This window comes from Pelophylax lessonae (genome assembly GCF_965119305.1).
Source record: "Pelophylax lessonae genome assembly, chromosome: 11".
Classification (NCBI taxonomy): domain Eukaryota; kingdom Metazoa; phylum Chordata; class Amphibia; order Anura; family Ranidae; genus Pelophylax; species Pelophylax lessonae.
The window spans coordinates 18,101,982-18,129,804 of NC_138778.1; the positions used below are offsets into that span (position 1 = coordinate 18,101,982).

The 27,823-nt window shown below is 48.9% G+C and overlaps 1 protein-coding gene and 1 long non-coding RNA gene across 4 annotated transcripts in view; one reads left to right on the plus strand and one right to left on the minus strand.

Annotated features, from left to right (window-relative positions):
* The window catches only part of SDK2 (sidekick cell adhesion molecule 2), a 913,491-nt gene that overhangs the window by 238,602 nt on the left and 647,066 nt on the right, over window positions 1-27,823 (plus strand). The gene's annotated exons all lie outside the window — the stretch shown is intronic.
* Window positions 5,410-27,823, minus strand: part of LOC309566616 — a 403,012-nt gene continuing 380,598 nt past the window's right edge. The window contains exon 2 of the long non-coding RNA XR_014225887.1: window positions 5,410-5,507. This is a non-coding gene — a long non-coding RNA (uncharacterized lncRNA). The remainder of the gene's footprint in view (window positions 5,508-27,823) is intronic.

The window sequence follows — 27,823 nt, forward strand, 5'->3', positions numbered from 1 at the left end:
ACCGACTGGGATTCTGATGATCAGCATAATTTAACCTACTTCCTCTGAGCCCAGGTCATCCTAGACCCACTACAGCCTGTGATATGAGCAGCAGCATAGCTGTAGGCTCGTCTCTCTATCACATTGCTCTCTCCTCCTGTGAGCATGCTCCTTGTACTGCAGCACAACCGACTGGGATTCTGATGATCAGCATCATTGAACCTACTTCCTCTGAGCCCAGGTCATCCTGGACCCACTACAGACTGTGATTAGACAGTGACAAGAGCAGCAGCGTAGTGGTGAGCTCATCTCTCTATCACTTTGCTCTCTCCTCCTATAAGCATGCTCTTTGCACTGCAGAACAACTGACTGCCCTTCTGATGATCAGCATCATTCAACCTACTTCCTCTGAGCCCAGGTCATCCTAGACCAAATCGCTGTAAAATTACGCGAACACAATCGTGAGACGTCTGATGCCCAAAAGAAGTACAAGAACTTGCGCGATTTTACCGCAATTCGTGGGGCAACAATCGTGGCAAAATTGCGCGGCGTTTGGGGTGCCATTGCAAGTCACGGGAGTCGCTTGGGCGCCCCTTGACTTGCAATGATTCGGAATTGCGGCAATTCTGCCCGCGATCTGAAACGCCTATATATGTGAATGACACCGCAGTTCGGATCAGGTGTGTTGCCATGCGCTTGTAGCGGTGTGTTTTGTCGCAACGCAGAAATGCGAATAAGCCCAAAAAAAAGACGAGATTTCTATACGTTTTAATCCTTCTGCTGCGCCAAAATCAGTTTAGTAGAAGGATCCGCGGCGCGAGTTGTTTTCTCGCTCTGACAGGCCGGTGCGCGGCCCTCCCAGTAGTTGGCGGTATTTTTAGTTGGACTCCTCTGGGATCGGCGGGGCTGCTTCTCCGTTCTGCTGACGTCTCAGCCTTTACCTGCTGGGAGCTGACACAGGACTCAGCGGCTAAAAAAAAAAAAGTCTAAAGCTGCAAGCTTGCTCAAGGAAAAAAAAAAAGTGGAAGAAACACAAAATTAATGTTAAAGAAAAGAAAAGCGCTTCCGCCGCGTGATCCCGCGTTCTACAGAAAAATCCCTTTCGAGGACTGGCTCTCACAGGTACTCTGCAGCGGCTCTGATCGGACAGATTCCCCTTTGTTCCTGCTGTGGGCCCCACGGGCTGTGTGCAAAGAGAGGGCGCCTCTGAAGAAGCCTGACGAAACGCGTCATTGGTGTGGCTGATTTATGCATACTCTCTATGGCAGGGGTCTTCAAACTACGGCCCTCCAGTTGTTCTGGAAGTACAATTCCCATCATGCCTAGTCATGTCTGTGAATGTCAGAGCTTTACAATGCGTCATGGGACGCTTAGTTCCGCAACAGCTGGAGGGCCGTAGTTTGAGGATCCCTGCTCTATGGTTTTAACTTTAAAGCGGAGTTCCAGCCATTTACTCACCTGTCCAATGGTCCAGCGATGCGGCCGCCGGAAGCCTCGATCCTCTCCCTCGGCGCCGGCATCACTGCTGTGGGCACCCGGCTGTTACAGTTTGCGGCTTCACAGCCGGGTACCCACTGCGCATGCGCGAGTCGCGCTGCGCGCCGTGATTGGCCGGCAATCTTCTGGGACCTCTGACGTGTCCCAGAAGATTGCAGGGAGGGAGGGGGAGAGGAAAACTTCCGCTCAGGGCGCCGCGGCGCTCCGAGCGGAAGTGGGAGCGGGTACCTGTCAAAACTAGGTACCCGCTCCCCCCCCCCAAAAATGACATGCCAAATGTGGCATGTCGGGGGGTCAGGACTCCCTAAAGCGGAAGTTCCACTTTTGGGTGGAACTCCGCTTTAAGTGCCGGTTCACATTTGTGCGATGTGGGAATGCTGCGAATATACAGCGCGTTCCAGCATTGCATCCGCACCCCTGGCAGCTCACACTACGCAGGGGGTGTCAATTAAAAGTTAACGACCCCCCCAGATCAGATCGCATATCGCAGTGCGATCTGTATTTTGGCACAGAATCGGATCGCACTAGTGTGAACCACCATGCGATCCGATTCTGCTGCGGACCAAAAAAAGGGTCCTGTGCGTCTTATAGTGCGATTGCGGTGCAAATTCAGCCATACAAACTGTATGGCTGAATTTGCACCACACAGAGATCGCATGTCATTTTAGGAGCAGTGCGCTCCGAATTACATGCGATCTCTGTCATTGCACTAATGGGAACCGGCACTTACCGCTTTACGACTGCCCGCCGCAGTAATACTGCAGCAGGCATCCGCTGCTGGGCAAACTGCTATATGTCGGGCGCGAGCAGGAGGCGCACTGCCGCTCATCAGCGGGGAAGCCGATGCACAGGGCAGGCGGCTACGATTGCCGCCTGCCACCCGCGATCGCTCCCCGCTGAGAGAGAAGGACGGTCAGCTATTGTAAACACAGCCGACCGTTCTTCTTCCTGGAATGATCATAGAGCTCCTGTGATCCTTCTATATAGGATCACATGTCTCTATGGTCATTTCAGAAGCCACGCCCCCCCCCCCCCACAGTTAGACTCACTCCCCTAGGCTCACATTTAACCCCTTGATCACCCCTGAGTTAACCCCTTCCCTGCCAATGGCATTATTACAGTAACATTGCATATTTTTAGCACTGATTACTTTAGTGATGTCACTGGTCCCCCCAAAAATGTCAGTTAGGGGTCCGATCTGTCCGTCGCAATGTCGCAGTCCCGCTAAAAATTGTAGATCGCCGCTAAAAAATAAATAAAAAGTGACATAAATCTTTCCCCTAGTTTGTAGCTTTTGTGCAAATCAATCAAAATACGCTTATTGGGATTTCTTTACCAAAAATATGTAGCAGAATACAAATTGGCCTAAAATTATGAAAAAATTTGATTTATAAATTATTTTTATTGGGAATGTTATATAGCAGAATGTGAAAAATATTGTTTTTTTTTCTTCAGGATTGTCACCTTTTTTTTTTATTTTTATAGTGCAAGAAATAAAAATCGCACAGGTGATCAAATACCCCCAAAAGAAAGCTCTATTTGTGGGGAAAATTAGGACATCAATTTTATTTGGGTACAGCGTCGCACGACCGCGCAATTGTCTGTTAAAATAACGCAGTGCCGAATCGCAAAAAATGGCCTGGTCATTAAGGGGGAAAATCTTCTGGTCCAGAACTCATTAAATAGTACAGAATTTCCCAATAGGCACTGTAGGCATCTGCCTACAGGCGCTCTTTTGTATGAGGTTTTTTATGTTTGTTTTTAAAATTCTTTCACTGCCAGGTCTGTATGTCTAAGAGCCGGTTCACACTGGGGCGACTTGTCAGGCGACCTGGTCGCCTGACAAGTCGCGGTGGGTCGCCTGCCATAGATTAGCACAGGACCCGTTCTAATAGGAGCGACACAAGTCGCTCCGACTTAGAGAAAGGGTCCTGTACTACTTTGGGGCAACCTGCATTGACTTCAATGATATGAAGTCCGTGCATGTCGCTCCGAGGTCGCGGTGCGCATTGTGCACGCGACTTCACAGGTCGCCCCGGCAAGTCGGGTCGCCCCTATGTGAACGGGGTCTAAAAGACGCTGCATTTCTGATCTGGGATTCAGATCGCACTGCTAATACATCCCTTCCTGGCTATGCTATCCGGGGAACGTGACAGGGTGACCCGGAAGTGACGTCATACATGTCACTTTCCAGGTCACAGCAAGAAGGGGAGGAGAGCGGACGTGTGTCTGTTGTTCTCCCTGCCCTCCACCCGCCATGTCAGTCCCGGGCCTGCAGACACTGGATTGTGTGTAAACCCCAACCCGTACAGATGGGTACAGGTCATACGGCGTACAGACCTGGCAGCAAAAGGGTTAAAAATAAAAATAAAACTCATACAAATGAGTGCCCCTATAGGAAGGGCGCCTGTAGGCACATGTCTACAGTGCCTGTTGAGAAATCGGGGTGCATGTCTCCATATGCAGACAGGGTGAGTTCAGGGACGCACCCACAAGGATTGGGAGCAGCGGTGGTGTCGGTGCAGCTGCTGCACATCAATTAACATGAATGGGACAGCCTTACACAGGGGGCGTATGGAAAACCTGTACAACCAATGGGAGGAAACGCAACGCTTTGCACGGGCGCATGCCTAAGTGCACCCGTGTGAACGTAGTTTTACTCATGCATGTGCTGGATTAGAGAGGAGAGGGTCCTTTTACAAAGGCTTTCCGCCAGGCGGACTCCGTTTTGCCCCCCCAAACCCGCTGAGCAGGCGGATGACAGGTCCGTGTCCGCTCACTTTGCTGTCAGATCCCCGCTCTCCTCTATGGGGAGATCGGATGAAAACGGACCACCTGTCCGTTCTCATCCGATCCCATCCTCCAGACGGATGGAAAATAGGGTTTCCATCCGTCTGGATTTTTCGGATCGGATCAGATTGCAGCGGCGGGTGTCACCTCTGACATCAGCTGCTCAATAGGGGTGCATGGAGGATCCGATCCGGTCCGACTGAAAAACTGACAGGTGGACCGGATCAGAAAGCCCCGTGTGAAAGGGCCCAGAGGAGGGGAAGATTTGGGATTGATAATGAACACCTGAGCTCCACCTGTGCGAGAGAGGAAATGCGGGGCTTCCTGTGAATGGAGAGGAGGGCGAGCACAGGGTCTGATATACAACCTGCCGGGACCAGGCAGATGGGACAATTACCCCCCACCACCTTCCGTAATGTTGGTCACACAGATCCGGTGAGTGTGGCAGCTGATTGGTCTGTTGGGTGGTTTACAGTGCGGCTTTCTGATTGGAAGGAAGCTGCCATTACTGATAACTAGGGTTACATCTCATCCCTTTAATCCAGGACACAGAATAATTACACAGGTTCTGAGGCTGATATAATGCACATCAGGCACTAAGTGAGTTTAACCTGTTCTGGACCGGAAGGATTTGCCCCCCTATTGACCAGGCCATATTTTGCGATTCGGCACTGCGTTGATTTAATGGAAAATTGCGTGGTCGTACGACGCTGTACCTAAATAAAATTGATGTCCTTTTTTTCCCCACAAATAGAGCTTTCTTTAGGTGGTATTTGATCACCTGTGCGATTCTTAACCACTTTACCACCGGAGGATTTTGCTGTCTTACGTCCAGGCCACTTTTTGAGATTTCGGCACTGTGCGAGTTTAACGGACAATTGCGCGGTCGTGCGACGCTTTATCTAAACAAATTTGACGTCCTTTTTTTCCCACAAACAGAGCTTTCTTTTGGTGGTATTTGATCACCTGTGCGATTTTTACTTTTTGTTTGTGCTATAAACAAAAAAAGAGCGTCAATTTTGCAAAAATAACAATATTTTTTCACATTTTTTTTTATATGAAATTCCCCCCAAAAAAAATGTAAAAATCAAATTTTTTTTAACATTTTTGGCCAATTTGTTTTCTGCTACATATGTTTGGTAAAAATAAAATCGCAAAAAGCGTATTTTGATTGGTTTGCGCAAAAGTTATTGCGTCTACTAACTACGGGAAAGATTTATGTCATTTTTTTTTTTTTTTCACTAGTAATGGCGGCGATCTGCTGTTGTGTGTGTGTGTGTGTGTGGTTTTTTTTTTTTTTTTTTTTTTTTTTTTTCTTTGTGGGACTGCGACATTGCGGTGGACAAATCCCAATAAGTGTATTTTGATTGATTTGCACAAAAGCTACAAACTAGGGGAAAGATTTGTAATTTTTATCTATTTTTTAGCGGCGATCTGTGATTTTTTTTTTTTTTTTTTTTTTTTATTATTTTTTTTGCGGGACTGCGACATTGCGGTGGACAGATTGGACCCCTAACTAACATTTTTGACACTTTTGGGGGTACCAGTGACATTACTACAGTAATCAGTGCTAAAAATATGCACTGTTACTGTAATAATGACACTGGCAGGGAAGGGGTTAACATTGTGGGTGATCGAGGGGTTCAATGTGAGCCTAGGGGAGTGATTCTAACTCTGGGGGGGGCGCGGCTTGTGGAATGACCATAGAGACCTGTAATCCTATATAGAAGGATCACATGGGCTCTATGATCATTCCAGGGAGAAGAACGGTCGGCTGTGTTTACAACAGCCGACCGTTCTTCTCTCTCAGTGGGGAGCGATCGCGGGTGTCAGGCGTCAATCGGAGCCGCGTGCCCGCTGCATTGGCTTCCCCGATGACAAGTGGGGGCGGGAGCGCGCTGGCGGCGGCAATCGCTCGCCTCCTGCTCGTGACCACCGTAGAGTTACGGCAATTTGCGCAGGAGCGGCTGCCTGCCACAGTACATCTGCGGCGGGCGGTCGTAAAGAGGTTAAAGGAGAATTGTAGAAAAAAAAAAAAAGAGTAGTTAAACCCACTAGTGCTTTTTTACCACTACTGGTCCATTATATTGGCTATCAAAATTTACAAATGCCGCAATATAGAAATTGAATGAAAGGTTTAGCACTGGGAAACACTTTCTGATAGGTAAATAGTTCATTTTATAAACCATTATATAGATCAGACCAAAATGAGGGACAAATGAGAAGGACAGAGGGACTTTGTTCCAAATCAAGGACAGTCCCTCAAAATCAGGGACAGTTGGGAGCTATGCATCTAACACTCCCCTTCCCCCCCCCCCCCCCCCCCCCAGACTGACAATGCTACTGTGTGCTGTGCCCCCTGTGCTCCTTCATCCAGAGTGGGGGCGCTCTAATAAAGGAGGTGTGTTACTGGCCAGGTGAAAACAGAGGGGGGAAAAGAAACGAATGCAGCCGTCGCTTCCAATGACTGATAACCTGCAATATGACATTTTTGGTTTGGGATTTATTATCGGTTAAGGAACTGCTCCGGTTTTGGAGACGATGACGTGTTTGGCTCAGAAAATTGTTGAGTCTTATGGCACTTTTCCACTGCAAGTACCGGCTCGGCTCTACTCGGCCCTGCTTGCTTTTCCACTGCTGGTACCGCATGGTACGGTGTTGGAACGGTTCGGTACGGTACGGTATGGTTTGCTTTTCCACTAAAGTAGTACTAAAGTTAAGTAGGGTGGGATGTGGGTGGGATAACAACGATTCTCTGACCAATCAGTGGCTAGTAGTGACTGCATGCAAAGGATTGTGGGATATGGTACCGGGTATGGTACCTCTTGGAACAACAATCGAGGTAGTACTGTTTTTGAGAGGCGTACCGTTCGGTTCCATGCATAGGAAAAGCGCCACCGTACCGAACCTACACTATACCATGCGGTACCAGCAGTGGAAAAGCACAAAAGCGAGCCGAACCGTTCGGTTCCATGCAGTGGAAAAGCGCCATTTATTTTGCACCAATAGCAGTACAATGCCTATAGATTCCTGTAGAAGTGATGATCGCAGGCCGGCACTCCATTTAAATGTTGGGATGGCGGGGGTCCTTTCTGAGTAATCGCACGGTCCCGTCCTCCATAATTAACTTCCAACATAATATAAAATTGGTGGCGGGATCGGAGGTGAGATAGAGGTTAAGCTGTAAATAGCACCATGAATCCATATAATGGCCTCTCCAGACGACGTTGAGAGCCGAGAGAGGAACAATAGACCCCTGTGAGGTTAAGTAACAAACCGGTAAAATTACCTTTTTGCGGAGAACGGAGCGTTGGAAGGTTCTGCTTGATGCCTACAGGATGTGAATTCAAGTAGCTTGAAGCGTATTTTAGCCCTAAGCTGGCCGCACACTTGTCAAGTAATTAAACTTTTGATTCCATTTCTGTTGAAACCATGAAGCAATCAAAGATGTAAAACGTTGGCTTGTTGTAATTTTTTCCCCACTTCATTTCCATTTCAGCTGGATTGTCATGGTGTTGCCCTATTTCGTCTGACAATGGACCAAATTTTGTTTGTATAGCTTGATCCCTATTAAGCCTAGCTGGGACTTCGGGGTCTTCTTAACGCCTTCTTCTACGATTCTGCCCAGAGGCAGAGACCCCCCTGCATGGAGGTCTCCTCCAACAGGACAGGATCCAGGAACTCTACTCCAGGGGCAGAGCCCTCTCCCCCTGCACAGGGGTCTCCTCTAGGAGGACCAGATCCAGGAACTGAACCTCAGGGGCAGAGTCCCCCTGCATTGGGGTCTCCTCCAGCAGGACTGGACCCAGGAACTGTACCTCAGTGGCAGTCACCCTTAAACATGGGTCTCTTCCAGTAGGACTGAACCCAGGAACTCTACTCCAGGGGCAGAGCCTTCTCCCCCTGCACAGGGGTCTCCTCTAGGAGGACCAGGTCCAGGGCAGAGTCCCCCTGCATTGGGGTCTCCTCCAGCAGGACTGGACCCAGGAACTGTACCTCAGTGGCAGTCACGCTTAAACATGGGTCTCTTCCAGTAGGACTGAATCCAGGAACTCTACTCCAGGGGCAGATCCTCCTCCCCCCCCCCCTGCACAGGGTCTCCTCTAGGAGGACCAGACCCAAGAACTGTACCTCAGGGGCAGAGTCCCCCTGCACATGGGTCTCCTCCAGCAGGACTGGACCCAGGAAATGTACCCCAGGGTCAGAGCCCCTCCTGCAAAGGGGTCTCCTCCAACAGGACTGGACCCAGGAACTATAACCCAGGGACAGAGTCCCCCTGCAGAGGGAGTCTCCTCCAGCAGGACTGGACCCAGGAACTGTACCCCAGGGGCAGAGCCGATCCAGCACAGGGGTCTCCTATAGCAGGACTGGACCCAGGAACTGTACCCCAGGGACAGAGCCCATCCTGCACAGGGGTCTCCTACAGCAGGACTGGACCCAGGAACTATAACCCAGGGACAGAGTCCCCCTGCAGAGGGAGTCTCCTCCAGCAGGACTGGACCCAGGAACTGTACCCCAGGGGCAGAGCCCATTCTACACAGGGGTCTCCTACAGCAGGACTTGACCCAGGAACTATACCCCAGGGGCAGAGCCCATCCTACACAGGAGTCTCCTACAGCAGGACTGGACCCAGGAACTGTACTCCAGGGACAGAGCCCATCCTGCACAGGGGTCTCCTACAGCAGGACTGGACCCAGGAACTGTACCCCAGGGGCAGAGCCCATCCTGCACATGGAGTCTCCTACAGCAGGACTGGACCCAGGAACTCTACCCCAGGGGCAGAACCCCCTCCCCCCCCCCCCCCCCGCTCCTGCACAGGGGTCCCCTACAGCAAAACTGGACCCAGGAACTCTCTACCCCAGGGGCAAAGCCCCCCTCCCCCTGCACAGGGGTCTCCTCCAGCAGGACTGGACCCAGGAAGGAACTCTATCCCAGAGGCAGAGCTCTTGCTGGGAGTTACTGGACACAACCCTCCTGCAGCTAGGGGGCACTAGAAATCCCAACTGTATTTGATTTCCAGTAGGTAAGTGTTCCTTCCTCCCCGGGGGGTTCTCTCTTTGGAAAAGCCCCTAATCTAGTACTCAGTGATTGGCTTCAGCTGACCACGAGAGGGATCCTCTGGGCCTTTGGGTTAGGTGCACCTAAGTGTGCCCTGCCCCCCATTAGGAGTCTTGCGCCCTGGCGAGTCAGGGACAGGTCCTTCCTCTTTGGAACGGGACCAAAACACACCCCAAGGGCACTTTTTGTGTTCACTTTTCATCCCATGCTTATAGCGACTTTGTCTGATATGTTTTGGTCATTATAATTATTATATATATATATATATATATATATATATATATATATATATATATATATATATATATATATTTTCCCATACACCGGCCTCAACCTTCAAACCCCATTACAAGGTTCTCCAAATATCTGGTAACCGGTCAATACACCAATAATTGCATATTTACTATGTATAGCAATGAAGCACTACCCTTGCTCCCACCTAACCCAGCGCCATCTTTGCTGTGTTCCCGGGCCTATGTCCTCCATCTCCTCTTCTGCCGACAATGCATGTCAGAAGAAATCCTGTGCACGCGCAGTCAGTAGCCATATGGGATTGTTATAGCTGTATATCACAAGTGCTGGAGCTTGAGACAGGAAACATAAAGTGTGAAAGGGGCCTAGAACTCCAGGCAGATATAAAAGATACAAATGAATGCAACTTTGTTTCCTTTGATACATTGTTACATGTATTTTATACTCAGCGAATGCAGCGTACGTATCTGAATTTGACTTGGCATCAGCCTCTTGAAGTCTGTTGTACCGCAGAGCTTAGAAAGGGGGTAGAAAAAGCAGCACAAGAAGCCTAGCAAGGTGAATGCTGCTAGAGAGAGCAGAGAGGTGAGCTCACCAGTCTGCTGCTTCTTCTTTCATTGTCCAGTCACAAGGTGGGGGTGGGGAGGAGATGCAAGGGTGAAGTTGCTGCAAAGATCAGCTCCCCTCCTCTGCTAGACAGGGCTGTGCTGTGTGGCAGAGCTGTGTAAATCTCAGGACTGGATGGACCGAATTACAAATCATTTGGCAGCCTCTGTGTATTTAACACCTTTCCGCCCAGCCTATAGCAGAATGAGGGGCGGGTGGGGGGTCTCACTGCTCATTCTGGACATCAAATTACATTCTTCACATCACGTCACGCATGTGCGCCAATCAGTGGTGAGCCCTGTCCTTTGGACACAGCACATCACTGATCAGGGTAAAGAGCCGATGACATAGGCTCTTTACCATGTGATCAGCTGTGTCCAATTACAGCTAATCACATGTAAACAAAGGCTGGTTATTGGCATTTCCTTTACTCAGCGCTGTCAGTGTCTGAGGAAAGGAGAGCCAATAACCGGCTTTCCAGTTACAGGATTTATACTGATAATCAGTGCAGCCTCATCAGTACAGCCCTATCAATGCCCATCAGTGCAGCCTTATCAGTGACTATCATGGCAGCCTCATCAGTGCACTCATCAGTGCCCATCAGTGCAGCCTTATCGGTGCCTATCGTGGCAGCCTCATCAGCGCACTCATCAGTGCCCATCAGCGCTGTTGGTGTCTGAGGAAAGAAGAGCCGATAATCCGGGTTTCCAGTTACAGGATTTATACTGATAATCAGTGCAGCCTCCTCCAATGCCCATCAGTACAGCCCTATCAATGCCCATCAGTGCCTATCATGGCAGCCTCATCAGTGCCCATTAGCGCTGTTGGTGTCTGAGGAAAGAAGAGCTGATAACTGGCTTTCCAGTTACAGGATTTATACTGCTAATCAGTGCCCATCAGTGCCCATCAGTGCAGCCTCAGCAATGCCCACCCTGGCAGCCTCATCAGCGCACTCATCAGTGCCCATCAGCGCTGTTGGTGTCTGAGGAAACAAGAGCCGATAATCCGGCTTTCCAGTTACAGGATTTATACTGATAATCAGTGCAGCCTCATCAGTGCCCATCAATGCAGCCTCATCAATGCCCATCAGTGCGGCCTTATCAGTGCCTATCATGGCAGCCTCATCAGCGCACTCATCAGTGCCCATCAGCGCTGTGGGTGTCTTCGTAAAGGAGAGCCGATAACCGGCTTTCCAGTTACAGGATTTATACTGCTAATCAGTGCCCATCAGTGCAGCCTCATTAGTGCCCATCAGTGCAGCCTCATTAGTGCCCATCAGTGCAGCCTCATTAGTTCCCATCAGTGCAGCCTCATTAGTGCCCATCAGTGCAGCCTCATTAGTGCCCATCAGTGCAGCCTCACTAGTGCCCATCAGTGTAGCCTCATTAATGCCCATCATGCCAGCCTCATCAGCGCACTCATCAGTGCAGCCCATCGGTTCAGCATTATCAGTGCCCATCAGTGCAGCCTCCTCAATGCCTATCATGGCAGCCTCATCAGCGCACTCATCAGTGCCCATCAGCGCTGTGGGTGTCTGAGGAAAGGAGAGCCGATAACCAGCTTTCCAGTTACAGGATTTATGCTGCTAATCAGTGCCCATCAGTGCAGCCGCATCAGTGCCCATCAGTGCAGCCTCATCAATTCCCATCATAGCAGCCTCATCAGCGCACTCATCAGTGCAGCCCATCGGTTCAGCATCCTCAGTGCCCATCATTGCTGCCTTATTAGTTCCATCTCATCAGTGCAGCCTCATCAGCACAAATCAGCGAGGAAGAAAATTGACTTCTTATTTGCAAAATTGTATAACAGCGAAGATAATAAGAGCTGGTTCACACTACCACTACCACAAAGTCGCCCCGTGACTTGAAGAGACTTGTTTAGAGACTTGTTTAGAGACTTGTTTAGAGACTTGTTTAGAGACTTGTTTAGAGACTTGTTTAGAGACTTGTTTAGAGACTTGTTTAGAGACTTGGAAGAGACTTGTGCACTACTTTGAAGAGACAGGCGACTTTGTCTGTGGGGAATGCCTGGCTAATCTCTTTCTTCTTCCTCGAAAGTCTGATAACAAGTCGTGTCAATTAAGATAAGGAGGCAACTCCCATTGAAGTATATGGGACAGTCGGATCACAGGTCGCCTCAAAGTAGTACAGGACCCTTTTCTGAAGTCAGAGCAACTTCAGTAGTGCCAATTAAGACGGCACTGATTGATTAACATTGCTTTTGTTATGTCAAGCTACCTGGGGCAACACAAGTTGCCTCACAAGTCGCGCTAGTGTGAATGGGCTCTGAAGCTTTTGTTTTTTCGTTAAGCAAAAAATAAAAACCCCAGTGTTGATTAAATACCACCAAAATAAACTTTTATCTGTGTCAAAAAAACAATTTCATATGAGTACAGTGTTGCACGACCGCGCAATTGTCATTCAAAATGCAACAGCGCTGAAAGCTGAAAATTGGCCTGGGCAGGAAGGGGGTAAAAGTGCCCAATATTAAAGGGGTTAATGTTTGCCTGGAGTTCAGCTTTAAGGGCAGCCAGGTCGCTGGGCTGCTGTCATAGGTTTGCGTCTCTCTGGCAGCTGAAGGGTCAAGGGCACCTCAGTCCGTGCGCTCTGCAGAGATGCTGCGATTGCTGTGTAGTAGCGCCAGAGCGGGTTGTGGGGGGCACACGAAAGGAGGGCCGCCCAAACTGCAGACAGCTGCCGAACAGCTGGGATTCCAGATACCCACTCGAAATTTTGGCAGGCGATGAGAGGCGCAGGATCCTATTTATAAATCAGGGACGCCGGTGCCGGGTAGCGCTCTGCGGGACCGCAGCTGTTTGTCGGAACGTCCTTCATGTCTGCAGGCGCGATGCTCTGCAGAGCTCCAGGAAGTGATCTGCTGTCGGCAGATGCTACGCCGGGATGGTAGAAAAGAATTCTTCTGGCTCGGCTGAGTCCAGGTGCAGCTCTGAGATCCGTCCAAGAAGAAGACCTCTGTTCTAATAGAGAAATTGTAAGACGCCGAGCTGCTGAAATAATTCACGGCAGCCAATTATAGCTTTTCCCTGCTGCGGGGGGGCTCAGATATTTGGATATTGTCCACAACTGCCACCCAAATACATTTTTCCTGGGAGGATTCCCAACACTCCATCATGCTACTGGAGAACTCCTCCTCCATCATGGGAGTCCATATTGTTTTTTTTTTTTTTTCTTTTCCTGGTTAAAGGCACAGTCTGCCTTCTAGACCAGAGGCTCTCCACCGTACTGAGACCCGGGCCTGGAAGACTATTCCTAAGCCCCCCCCCCCCCAAAAATTACAAAATTAAGTTTATACTCCCACAATAAAAGTATGGGCCCTGTAGGGGGATGGGGAGCACTGTGGGAGGTTGGAGGCACAATGAGGGGCTGGGCGGCACTGTTTGGGATAGATGACATTGTGCCACATTTTTGGAGGTTGGAGACACTATGGGGGAAATGGGGTGAGGGGCACTGTAGGAGGTTAGATGGCACCGTGGGACACTTTTGGAGCTTGGGGGCACTGTGGGAGACTGAAGAGCGCGGTGGGGGCTAGATGCCATTGAGTCACATTTGTGGAGGTTAGAGACACTATGGGGATGGGGGGGGGGGGGGCTGGAGGCTCTGCTGTAGGTTAGGGGGCAATATGAGAGGTTGGACAACACTGTGGAGAATTGGGGGTACTGTGGAGGCTGAGGGCTCTTAGGGGGGCATTGTGGGCCCCTGTGGGAGATTGGAGTGCTCAATAGGAGCTGGGTGTCACTGTGCAGGGGATGGGAGTTGTAGAGGGGGCTAGGATACTGTTGAGAAGGCTTTGTGGCCCTGTAGGGGATGGGATCTCTCCAGAAGGATGGTATCTCTTCGGGGGCTAGAAGGCACTGTGGGACACTTTTGGAGCTTGGGGGCACTTTATGGGGCTGGGGAACACTGTTGTGTCTAGTAGCATTGTGCCACAGTTTTGGAGGTTAGGGGCACTATGGGGGGCTGGGTGATCCTGTGGGGGTAAGGACTCTTGGGGGGGGGGGCTGTGGGCCCCTGTGGGAGGTTGGAGTGCTCTATGGGAGCTAGGTGTCACTGTGTGGGAGGTGGAGGGTTGTGGAGTGGGCTAGGATACTCTGCAGCAAACATGGTGGCCCTGTAGGGGATGGGGTCTCTCCAGAAGGATAGTGGCTCAGCAGGTGCACTGTGGGAGATTTGAGGGCACAGTGGGGGCTAGGAGGCAATGTTGGACACTTTTAGAGCTTGGGGGCACTGTAAGGGGTTGGGGGCACTGTTTTGGCTAGATGGCATTGTGTCACATTTTTGGAGGTTGGAGGCACTATGGGCATGGTGGGAGATTATGGGGAGCTGTGGAGGCTGGGGGCTCTCAGGAGGCACTGTAGAAGGTTGGAGTGCTCTATGGGAGCTGAGTGTCACTGTGCAGGGGATGGGGTTTTTGGAGGGGGCTAGGGTACTCTGCAGCAGACTCGGTGGCCCTGTAGAGAATGGGGTTTCTAGAGGTGGATGGGGTCTCTCCAGAGGGCTGGTGGCTTTGCTGGGGCACTGTGGGACACTTTTTGAAGCTTGGGGGCAATATGAGAGGGGCTGGGTGGCACTGTTGGGGATAGATGGCATTGAGTCACATTTTTGGAGGCACTATGTGGGGGGGGGGGGGCAAGGGGCACTGTAGTTTGTTTGGGGGATGAGGGTTCTCGGGGGGGGGGGGGGCTGGGGCCACTGTAGGGGTTTGCTGCACCTTGCAAATCTCAGACAACATACCTCCCAACTTTTTTGAGATGGAAACGAGGGACACCTATTAGCAAAGGTATGTAGGCATAGGACACATCCCCTTGCCACGCCCCCTTAAAGGGGAATTATACAAGAAAAATAACTAGTTAAACCCAAAAAGTGTTTTTTTACACCACTATTATTCATTTATATTGGCTTTTGAAATCTACAAATGCAGCAATTTAGAATTTTTTAGCACTGGGAAACTCTTATTGAAAGACAAAAAGGGCATTTAATATACAAATAGAGATCAAAGCAAAATGAAGGACAAATGAGGAGGACAGAGGGACTTTGTTCCAAATCCGGGACAGTCCCTCAACATCGGGGGCAGTTGGGAGCTATGCAGACAAGCATAAGTGGCGCTGTAGTGCTGGTATCATATATCCCAGTAGCGAAGGCGATTGAGGCACCCACATCAGGGCGGGCATCTTAGCCAGGGAACTGGATGACCTTGCCTTGGCACTGGCTCTGCCCACCCATTGCAGGGACGTCTTCTAGTTCTCCTCACTATGGACCCCATGAGACTCCACCGGGGACTACACGAGCAAAAGGCGATTGGGGTGCCCACATCAGGGCGGGCATCTTAGCCCAGGAACTGGATGACCTTGTCTTGGCACTGGCTCTGCCCATCCATTGCAGGAAGGTCTTCTAGTTCTCCTTGCTATGGACCCCATGAGACTCCACCAGGGACTACATGAGCAAAAGGCAATTGGGGCACCCACATCAGGGCGGGCATCTTAGCCCGCGAACTGGATGACCTTGTCTTGGCACTGGCTCTGCCCATCCATTGCAGGAAGGTCTTCTAGTTCTCCTTGCTATGGACCCCATGAGACTCCACCAGGGACTACATGAGCAAAAGGCAATTGGGGCACCCACATCAGGGCGGGCATCTTAGCCCGGGAACTGGATGACCTTGTCTTGGCACTGGCTCTGCCCACCCATTGCAGGAAGGTCTTCTAGTTCTCCTCCCTATGGACCCCATGAGACTCCACCAGGGACTACATGAGCAAAAAGGCGATTGGGGTGCCCACATCAGGGCGGGCATCTTAGCCCGGGAACTGGATGACCTTGTCTTGGCACTGGCTCTGCCCACCCATTGCAGGAAGGTCTTCTAGTTCTCCCCGCTATGGACCTCATTAGACTCCACCGGGGACTACACGAGGAAGACTGGGAAGGTGATGAACAATTCAGCCCGCCAGCATCCGCCCACCACTGTGAGCTCTGCGTCAGAGCGAGCTGATCCTTTACCAAGCATAAAGCTGCTTTTGAAATGGGTTATGGCAGCCTTTTGAGCCGGGCAGCACATTGCCGCCGCGCGTACGTTCTGCTCACCATTCGATACTCCTCGCCGAGGAAGTCAGAACTCAGTTTGATGTTCAGCGCCGTGCTGATTTTCAATGTTCTCTATAACACAGAGAGCGAGCGAGCCGAATGAAATATGCATTTAAAGACCGCGCAGCCATTGACCTCCAGGCCCCATGGCAGCTCTTCCCCATAGAACATTCTGTTTGTAACTCCTTCCGTCCGCCGCCGCGCTCTGCAGTGTAGAAAACGCTTTTCTAGAGGCCAGGAGTAGATTTACCCCAGTGAGGCTCTGTGTGACCCGCTGACCTCCAAAAATTGATAAGTGACCTTTTAAAACCTTAGCGCCTTCCAGGAAGTAATGCCGCTGCGCTAAAGCCGCAACCCAGCATCAGATGTATTTTTCATGTTACATCCATCCATGCATGCTCAGTAATGGGTCAGTGTAATACCTGCAGATATTTATTCTTTCTCACCGAGATCACAGGACTCTCCCCGACAACATCTGCTTTTCTCTCCAGAAGGACAGCACCATCTTTGTTCCACTATTGCGATTGACATGCCGGCTCAGAGATGACCCAATCCTTTAATGTCTGACACAGATCAGCCCCTGCTGAAGCCTCTCACCTTGTGACCTGCTACAAAGTTACAATGTACAGTCTGAGACTGAGGAAACGCTTCCTCCTGCTTTCTAGTTCTTATGTTGCTAGTAGCAACATAAGACCACATATGTGGTTGGTCCATTGTTGTTTTTTGGGGGGTCTATTGTTGCTGGGGTGGGGTCTATTTTTGCTGGGGTGGAGTCCATTGTTGCTGAGGGAGTCTATTATTGTGTGAGGGATTTATTGTTGCTGGTGTGGGGTCTATTGTTGCTGGTGTGGGGTCTATTGTTGCTGGTGTGGGGTCTATTGTTGTTGCTGGGGGAGTCTATTATTGTGTGAGGGATTTATTGTTGCTGGGTGGGCTCTATTGTTGCTGCGGGGGTTATTGTTGCCGGTAGGGGATCTATTGTTGCTGGCTCCAGGGGATCTATTTTACTGCTTTTCTTGTTATACGACAAGAATAAATTCTATACAAATTATTTTGCACCACAAAAATGATACTTGAGGCAGTACTGGGAGGTGGAACCAAGGGACGGTGCTCAGAGGAGGGTAGGGGGTGGAACCAAGGGACTGTGCTCAGAGGAGGGTTGGGGGGTGGAACCAAGGGATGGGGCTCATAGGAGGGTGGAACCACAGGATAGTGCTCATAGGCGGGTGGAACCAAAGGACGGTGCTCAAAGGAGGGTAGGGGGTGGAGCCAAGGGATGGTGCTCAGAGGAGCGTAGAGGGTGGAGCGAAGGGACGGTACTTGGAGGGGGGTAGGTGGTGGAGCTAAGGGATGGTTCTCAGAGGAGGGTAGGGGATGGAACCAAAGGACGGTGCTCAGAGGAGGGTAGCGGGTGGAGCCAAGGGATGGTGCTCAGAGGAGGGTAGGGGGTGGAGCCAAGGGACGGTGCTCAGAGGAGGGTAGGGGATGGAGCCAGAGAACAGTGCTCAGAGGAGGGTAGGGGATGGAGCCAGAGAACGGTGTTCAGAGGAGGGTAGGGGATGGAGCCAGAGAACGGTGCTCAGAGGAGGGTAGGGGATGGAGCCAAAGGATGGTGCTCAGAGGAGGGTAGAGGATGGAGCCAAAGGACGGTGATCAGAGGAGGATAGTGGGTGGAACCAAGGGATGGTGCTCAGAGGAGGGTAGGGGTGGAGCCAAGGGACGGTGCTCAGAGGAGGGTAGGGGATGGAGCCAGAGAACGGTGCTCAGAGGAGGGTAGGGGATGGAGCCAGAGAACGGTGCTCAGAGGAGGGTAGGGGATGGAGCCAGAGAACGGTGCTCAGAGGAGGGTAGGGGATGGAGCCAAAGGACGGTGCTCAGAGGAGGATAGTGGGTGGAACCAAGGGATGGTGCTCAGAGGTGGGTATGGGCAGAGACAAGGGGGGACTCAGAAGGGGGGAGTTCCTGCACCTATACTCCGAAGAAGAAAAAAAAGCCCTGTATAAAAGATCAGACCAAAAAGAGGGTACAAATGAGAGGGACAGAGGGACTTTGTTTCAAATCAGGGACAGTCCCTCGGAATCGGGGACATTCGGAAGCTATGCATACTGGTGCTATCCTTTGGTGCATGCCTGAGGCACCGCTACAGCCTCGGGTAGGAGCCTCAGTCACCGGCACTTCTCTGCTGCAGGCCAGAGCTGGCAGTGCGGAGACAGTAGGGTGATGAGTGTTTCGGCACTGTGAGAGTTGTGGCGGTTTTTGCTGCCAGTTGTGATGTCTGCGGCTCTCTTGCGCCACACGCAGCTGATGGGAAGCACACGCAGGTACCACTCTTCTCCTCTTCCTCATCCGAGACAAAAGAAAACATAACAAGAAACTTGCAGCAGCTGAAAGTATAAATAGCCGTGCAGCTTGGCCGGTGTCCCTCCGCCCACAGCATCGGCCCTTTTCATTCTCCCGGCCCAAAAATACTCTGAAAACATTGGAAGCGGTGGCAGAAAATTTCGGGTAATTGGTGCATCTGCTGCGGGTTATCGGCAGGCCAAAGCTATGCGCTGAGCCTGTAATTACCAGGGAATCGTCCCTCGTAAAATTACAGTATGAGAATACGGGCGGAGGAGGGGATCCGCAGTGCTTAACTCTTTCATGCCGTGGTTTTATTTTAAGGCTGAACTCCTGGCGAGGGGCTAAATATACCAACAACTTGTTTTATCTGCCCAGTGATCAGACTGTACATTGTAACTTTGTAGTAGGAGGAGGAAGCTATTTCCTCAGTCTGCCCTCCCCTCCCCATGATCAGACTGTACATTGTAACTTTGTAGTAGGAGGAGGAAGCTATTTCCTCAGTCTCCCCTCCCCCAATGATCAGACTGTGCATAATAACTTTGTAGGAGGAGGAAGAATTCCCTCAGCCCCCCCCCAGTGATCAGACTGTGCATTGTAACTTTGTAGAAGGAGGAGGAAGCATTTCCTCAGTCTTCCCTCTCCCAGTGATCAGACTGTACATTGTAACTTTGTAGAAGGAGGAGGAAGAATTCCCTCAGTCTTCCCTCCCCCAGTGATCAGACTGTTCATTGTAACTTTGTAGAAGGAGTGGTGCTTCCTCTTTTAGGTCTTATGTTTCTGGTAGGGATCTATTGTTGAATGAGAGTCTGTTGTTGCTGCTGGGGTGGATCTGTTGTTACTAATGCGACGAGCCAGAACCGCAGGGGCGACACGTGAGGTGCACGGTGGGCCGATGAGAGACAGCAATAATACAGTTCATCGGTTTACTCACGGTTAGCAGAAAGCCTCCCTGGGCTGGTCGCACAGTGAAGAGGAAGACAGCACAAAATCCTCCGGGGCACGCTCTGTGATAGGGAAACGCCAGCCAAGATGGTGGTTGAGGTGCCCGTGATGACAGGGGTGTTTAGAGTGCTTGTGGTGGCTGGGTCCCTTGATGGTATTTGTTGTGACGCCAGTACCGTTAATGGTGGTACAACCAGTTGTGATAGCAATAGTGAAGAATGAGGTAGACAGTGGTAGAATACAACTCACAACTTTTACTGTGACTGGTTTTGATTGCAGTACAAACATCCAGATAGAATACAGTCTCTGGGTAAATAGAGGAATTCTGCTTATCCACTGTTAATAGGTTTTGGTAGGTCTTGTCTCAGGCTGTGGTTCAGTATAATGCTTACTTGTTCCTGGTCCCTTTAGAATCCAGTGAAATTTGGTGAGGTTGCCAGTGGCTAAGGAAATCCTTCACCTTTATTCTCAAAGGTCTTGCTGCCGTTTGGTGGCTTTTACCCTTTGATTTAAGCAGTTCCAATTTGTCCCTTCTCTGGACTGACCTTCACTAACCTCTACCTGGAGCTTCTCTGCTCTGTACACTCACTTCCTGAACTGAACAACTGACCACAGATAAACCTGAGCTGGGATAGATATCCCAAAGTGGTGCTATCCCCATCTTGTGGTGGGAAGTATGAAGCACACTTGACCAGCCTATGAACAGGGATTAACAAATGTCCAATGCAAAATGACATGCAATACAGCGATGACAAAGAAATAATACATTTGCAGTTCCCACGTGTCCTGAGTGGGATGCTGCATACCCCCATGGTAAAACGTGTGTCGACCTCGACACATTTTTGACTCGATGTTGTGTCTTCCTGTAAGATATAAGAGAAAGGGGAAAGGCATGCATGCATAGGAAATAACAACATAACCCCATTCTTGTACTTCTTGTATCTGCAAGTAAAATGGGTTAGGCAAACATATCTCAGGCAACAACGAAATGTGTCAAAAGGTGACAAAAAGGGGTGTAGTTTTTCCTCTGAAGACTGGTGATGTATGGCAAAACCAGAATAGTCCACGATGAGATGGAAAAAGGAAAACAAAACAAAAATAACATCTCAGGAGGCTCACAGGGTATGAGTCCGTTCCCTGGGCACAGAAAAATGGCAAAAGAAGAATATCACGGAGGCTCAGGTACGTGAAAGTCTATCTCCGGGTGCAGGCTTGAACGTTGCAAAACAGTAGGTAAGTAGTCCTTTTTAAAAAGTCCTTCAAAGGAAATGAACATGACATCACAAGTAAGTCTTCTTCCCACTTTGGAACTTCAGACGATTTAAGGATGCATTCAACGATGAGATGGCAGGGCTGGTAGTTGTCTTCTTGGCTGCTGGTGTAGGAAATCCTTAAAACGGACAGGTGGTTGTCCTCTTGTAGTCCTGTCGGATCTTCGTAGCGGCTGAGTTTCTACAGGTCTTGTTTCAAGGGAACTTGGTATCTCTTGAGCTATAGTAGACACTTCTTGAGATAGCTCCTCTGGTTGATGTGCGGTTGTATTGGTCTTGGCAGGCACTAAGATATTGAGCCATGGTGTAAGGAACCATTGTAAAGGATCAGAGTCTAATAATGCTTTTCCAAAAGACTGTAGTGGATTCTCTGAATCAGATGATTTTGTAGGCTCTGGTTCTATGGATTGTGTTTCTTCTTGGACAGTTTCTTCTTGAAGAGTTTCTTCTTGAGTACTTTCTTTGAGACATAACTTAAGGCGATTGCGATGTACTACACGTGATTTGTTTTCTTTAGTGATCTCATAAGTATGAGTCTCTGGATTGAGAATAGCTGTAATGGTGTAAGGTTCTCTCTCCCATTTGCTATCTAACTTGCTGGTGCGATGGTCGTTTTTTAACAACACATGGTCACCTATTTTGAGAGGTTCTGCTTTGGCAGATTGGTTATAATCTTTTTGTTGCTTTTCATGAGCATGTTCCATGCAATGTTGAACAATTTCTTGTGCATCAATTAGACGTCTTTGGTGTTCACTCACCCAATCAGTCTTTGGTAGAGGATTGATTGCATCAGGCACTTGTACGCCCAAAGTATGGTCAGCAGGTAGTTTACCTTGTCGGCCAAACATGAGATAGTAAGGTGTATACCCAGTAGAACAGTGAATGGTGTTATTGTAGGTGTACATCAATTGAGGCAATAGAGTAGGCCAATCACTTCTTGTAGCAGGTGGTACTGCTCTTAACATCTCAATTAAAGTTTGGTTCATTTTCTCACAAAGTCCATTCCCTTGGGGGTGGTAGGCTGTGGTCCTGATTTTCTGGCAATTGTGAAGTGTACACAGTTCTTTGAAGAGTTGCGACTCAAAGGCAGATCCCTGATCTGTAAGGATTCTTTCTGGGCATCCATATGGCAATAGGAAATGTTTCCAGAAGGCATCTGCAGTTGTCTTAGCGGTCAAGTCCTTGACAGGTACGGCTACAACAAATTTGGTATAATGATCAATGATGGTCATGGCGTATGTGTAACCTGAGCGACTTGGTTCCAGCTTAACATGGTCAATTGCAACTATTTCTAGCGGTGTTCTGCTTACAATGGGATGTAAGGGTGCTTTTTGGTCATGTTTTTCATTTCTTCCAACAGCACAGGTGGAACATTCTCGACACCACTTTTCAATGTCTCCTCTCATCCCGATCCAGTAGAATCTTCTACGGATGGTAGCTTCTGTCTTCTGCACGCCAAAGTGTCCTGATTGATCATGATACATTTCAAGAATGATTCTTGCATCTCGGCGTGGTATTAAGATTTGGTATAGACGATCCCAGGTAATTGGGTCTAAAGTTCTTCTTAATAGTAGGCCATTCTGTAGGAACAGATGTTTTCTGTGTCTCCAAAGTTTTGACAATTCTGGATCAGCATTTCTTCTGCGAATTCTTTCAGGTGTTCTTCCGCTGGTGAAGAAATCTTGCAGTTCTCCCAACACTCTGCTTTCATTTTGCAGCTTGATCCACTTTTCTTTGTCCACTTGGGATCTTGGATCCACTTGTTGTTGAAGGTTAAGGACTTTTCTTCCTTTGATGGTGATAATGTCTTGTTGGGCAAAATTTTTGTAAAAAGCTGGCATTTCTACCTCTTCCCAAACATCTTCCTGTGTAGTAGGGTCTTCTTGGGTAGGCAGACGGGATAATGCATCTGCATTTTCATTTGCTTTTCCTGTTCTGTATTTTATGGTGAAATCGTAGTTAGCTAGGCGTGAGGCCCATCTTTGTTCCAATGCTCCCAGCTTAGCGGTATTAAGATGTGCTAGCGGGTTGTTATCTGTGAAGGCCACAAATGGTGTTGCGGCAAGGTAATCTTTAAATTTTTCTGTAACAGCCCACACGAGTGCTAGGAATTCCAATTTGAAGGAACTATAGTTTTGGTCGTTTCTTTCAGTACCTCTAAGAGATCTACTAGCGTAGGAAATAACTCTTTCTTTACCTTCTTGTACTTGTGACAGGACAGCTCCCAGACCTTTCTTACTAGCATCTGTGTAAAGATGAAATGGCTGCTGGTAATCTGGATAGCCTAGGATTGGTGGTTGCCCCGCAATTTGGGCAAAATGAGGAATAAAGCGCCTGTAGTATCCTGCAAAACTGAGAAAACTCCTCACTTCTTTCACTGTAGTAGGAGTAGGCCAATTTCGGACTGCGGCTATCTTCTCTGGATCCGGTTTAACACCTTCAGAGCTTACAATATGCCCTAAGTATTTGACTTCTGACTTCAGTAGATAGCACTTAGATGGTTTGACTTTGAGTCCATGTTTAATGAGGATTTGAAAAACTTCGGCCAAATGTTTCAAGTGATCTTCATAAGATTTGGAGTAGATGATGACATCGTCTAAGTACAACAGGACGGTTTCGAAATTTTTGTGTCCTAAACAACGCTCCATTAATCTTTGAAAAGTTCCGGGTGCATTGCAAAGTCCAAAAGGCATGCAGTTGAACTCAAATAGGCCCATAGGGGTGGTAAATGCAGTCTTTTCACGATCTTCAGGTGCCATTGGTACTTGCCAGTATCCACTTGTTAAATCAAGGGTAGAGAAGTAGGCTGAAGATCCTAAAGCTGTCAAAGATTCCTCTATGCGTGGTAAAGGGTAAGCATCCTTGTGGGTGATTTGGTTAATTTTTCTGTAATCCACACAGAATCTGATGTTACCATCCTTTTTACGGACAAGGACTAGAGGTGCAGACCATGGACTATGGCTGTCTCTAATGACATTGGAGCCCTTCATCTCTTGGATCATTTGCTTTACGGATTGGTACATAGTTGGTGGTATAGGCCGATATCTTTCCTTGATCGGTGGGTGTGAACCTGTAGGGATGGAGTGCTTGATGATATCCACTTCTCCATAGTCTGTAGAATGCTTACTGAAGGCATGGTGAAGCTCCTTCACAATTTTTAGTACTCCTTCAATTTGGTTTGCTGGTGTGGAAGCATCTCCCACATGAAGTTCTTTCCACCAGGATGTGTTTACATTTTGGTCCTGTGGGTTCTGTCTCTTGGTAATTTCTTCTGTGGTAGCTGTAGCCACACTGATGACATCTTGAAAAGTGACTTGGATTAGCTGTGCAATAGGACGGTGTTTTGTTAGTGTTACACTGCTATCACTCAAGTTTAGGAGTCGAATAGGCACTTTACCTTCAGAGACAGTTACTAGGCTTCTTGCAGCTCTAACTAGAGGATAGTCTTCCAAAACAACAGGCTCTACCAGGGCTTGGTAGTCTTGACCTTGAATTCCGACTACAGCTCGGCACCACAGGAGAGTTTCGGTGTTGGGTTTGAGGATCACAGGTTGCTTATCCCGGATGCGGGCACAGCAAATTTCTCCTTTTTCGTTGGTGAATCTCTGTTGCGCATTTAGTACACGGATGGTTTGTTGGATCACCTTCTTAGAATCAGGAGAGGCAGTAGGCACTAACTGGTGCAAGGCTTCTAGCATCTCAACATAACAGTTCCTGAGGACATTCATTCCTAGGACTATTGGGGGGTTAGGGTTATTGTCTCTGACTCGTACCACAATAAGGCCTTGTCGAGGTAGTGTAGTTCCTCCTACTTGAATGGTAGGTTCCCAATAACCATGGACTGGTACGGGTTTGCCGTTACTGGCTATGAGACTCAGCCAGGATTCTGGAGGCTGGGTAAGCTGATTTTGATCCCAGTATTTTTCAAAGGCTGCTTGTTGGATAGTGGTGACTTGGGATCCGGTGTCAACTAGGGCAATAAAAGGAACTCCATTTATTTGAAGTGCCACTTCTGGACGGGATCCTACGTATCTTGGCATCCAGTGGGGATCTTCTGGACCTATTGGTTCACCTCCCGAGGGGTGGTCTTTGGCCTCGGGGGTTTCCCTGTTTAACAGCCAGCAGGTTGCTTCTGTATGGCCTGGCTTGTGACAGTATGTGCAGATAGGCCGCTTAGGGGTACTAGTGCGGTCAGGGGGGCGTCCGCCAGAATTTCTGGAAAAAGTCTCTCTATAATTAGAGGGGAAGAGTCTTCTGGACACAGGTTTCTCATCCTCTAGCATTAATGGTTTCTCCCATTGTTCCAACTTTTGGTGGACTTTCTCCAGACTTTTAGTCAGGAAATGGACTTGCTCAGTCAAGGCGGCAACTGCGTTAGGAACTGGAGCTTGGGTTGCCTGACTGACTATAGGTAAGGACTTTACAGGGGTAACCAGCTGTGATACAGGCACTTCAACAGATCTAACAGGTTCTGTTGGTGGGCTTTTTCCCAGTATGCTGATAGCTAATTCTTTAAAATCTAAGAAGGTAGCTCCTGGATGTTGGGCGGCTAACATTCTTAGTTGGCTCTTTAGATTGTCTGTATTGACGCCTTCAATAAATTGTTCTTTTAGGGTTTTGTCTGGATTCTCTGCCTCACGGGGGTCTACTTGGACAACAGCTCTAAGGGCTTCCTGCAAAGATAATGCAAAGTCTCTGAGTGACTCACCAGATTGCTGTTTCTTGCTGAAGAACCTCATCTTGACCTCTGACACGGTTCTGGGTTCAAAGGTGGTGTAGAGACGTTCAAAAATCTGCTCCATGGTCTTTCTCTCTGAGCTCGGCCAAGATTTCACTTCTCTGAGCGCAGCTCCTTCCAATTGCGCAAGAAGAATCTCCATCTGTTGCTCTGAGGATACAGGGTACAATCTGAACACAGCAAGAATTTTTTCTTTAAAGTCCCTTAAAGTATGAATTTCTCCAGAATATCGTGGGAACCAGGGGGCCCCAAAATAATAAGGCATGGTTAAAGGCATTAAGCTTGGTGCTGCAGCGGTTGGTATTGTACTGGGACCGACTGTGGCTGCTGCAGGGGGTCCGCTGAGGTCAGGCTGCACGTTATCTTCCTGCACAGACATGGTAACAGGAGGTGAATTCTAGTTAGGTAAGTCAAATGTGTTTTTAGACACTTTTTGTGCGGTGTTGCTATGGGCGACCGCTGCCTTGCGGGTGTATGGCCCTTTAAGAATTTTATTCCAGCTGAATACAATGCTGCAGCAAAGTTGATTTTGGGTCTCTGGCAGAGTTCCTGCTATTAGTGCTCCTTATAGTTAGTAGAGGCAAATGACAGGTTGCGATTACTGCTCGGACGGCAAGCAATGCGATTATTTTCTCTTTTGCTTGCATGCAAAGTCTCGTGACTTCTGGGGCGTGCGCTTGTCACACTCTCCTCCCAGGATTGACACAGCAAAGGTAAGGCGGGCTGGCTGGACAATTTTGCATAAATGGGTGGCACCAAAATTTCCCGCTCTTCAGGGAGTGTCACTAACTTATCCACAGTGATGGCGCAGAAATTTTTGAACAAGAAGGTCTCCGGCAGCCATTTTAAGTGAATAGAAACAGTCAATTCAAATACAGCAAGCAGTTTTGTTGACACACAAATGTCTGATTTTCTCACTTTGGATGCTGCGATTTTTATGCTGATAACTGGGATAACATTTCCATGCGACTTTGAAACAATTTAAACAGTTCTGTGGCCCCACACAGTGTGCAATAAGTAAACAGTCTCTCAATAAAGCAAAAGGGGCTTATTCTGATGCGACAGTCTTTTAGATAAGGCGCAGGGGTTAATAATCCTGTTCGTGACGCCAAATTCTTATGCGACGAGCCAGAACCGCAGGGGCGACACGTGAGGTGCACGGTGGGCCGATGAGAGACAGCAATAATACAGTTCATCGGTTTACTCACGGTTAGCAGAAAGCCTCCCTGGGCTGGTCGCACAGTGAAGAGGAAGACAGCACAAAATCCTCCGGGGCACGCTCTGTGATAGGGAAACGCCAGCCAAGATGGTGGTTGAGGTGCCCGTGATGACAGGGGTGTTTAGAGTGCTTGTGGTGGCTGGGTCCCTTGATGGTATTTGTCGTGACGCCAGTACCGTTAATGGTGGTACAACCAGTTGTAGTAGCAATAGTGAAGAATGAGGTAGACAGTGGTAGAATACAACTCACAACTTTTACTGTGACTGGTTTTGATTGCAGTACAAACATCCAGATAGAATACAGTCTCTGGGTAAATAGAGGAATTCTGCTTATCCACTGTTAATAGGTTTTGGTAGGTCTTGTCTCAGGCTGTGGTTCAGTATAATGCTTACTTGTTCCTGGTCCCTTTAGAATCCAGTGAAATTTGGTGAGGTTGCCAGTGGCTAAGGAAATCCTTCACCTTTATTCTCAAAGGTCTTGCTGCCGTTTGGTGGCTTTTACCCTTTGATTTAAGCAGTTCCAATTTGTCCCTTCTCTGGACTGACCTTCACTAACCTCTACCTGGAGCTTCTCTGCTCTGTACACTCACTTCCTGAACTGAACAACTGACCACAGATAAACCTGAGCTGGGATAGATATCCCAAAGTGGTGCTATCCCCATCTTGTGGTGGGAAGTATGAAGCACACTTGACCAGCCTATGAACAGGGATTAACAAATGTCAAATGCAAAATGACATGCAATACAGCGATGACAAAGAAATAATACATTTGCAGTTCCCACGTGTCCTGAGTGGGATGCTGCACTAAGAGTGGTATTTTGTTGTGGTTGGTCCATTGTTGCAGTGTGGGGGATCTGTTGTTGCTGGATGGGGTCTATTGTTGCTGCGGGAACTAGGCGCTGACTTTGGTCGATGCCTGAACAAAGTTGGCGCTGTCCTTCTGGAGAAAAGAGCTGACGATGACACTGCTAGGGGGAGTCCTGTGATTGGTGAGAGGCAATCAGTGTTGGGGTAGTTACTAAAAAAAAATGTAATTA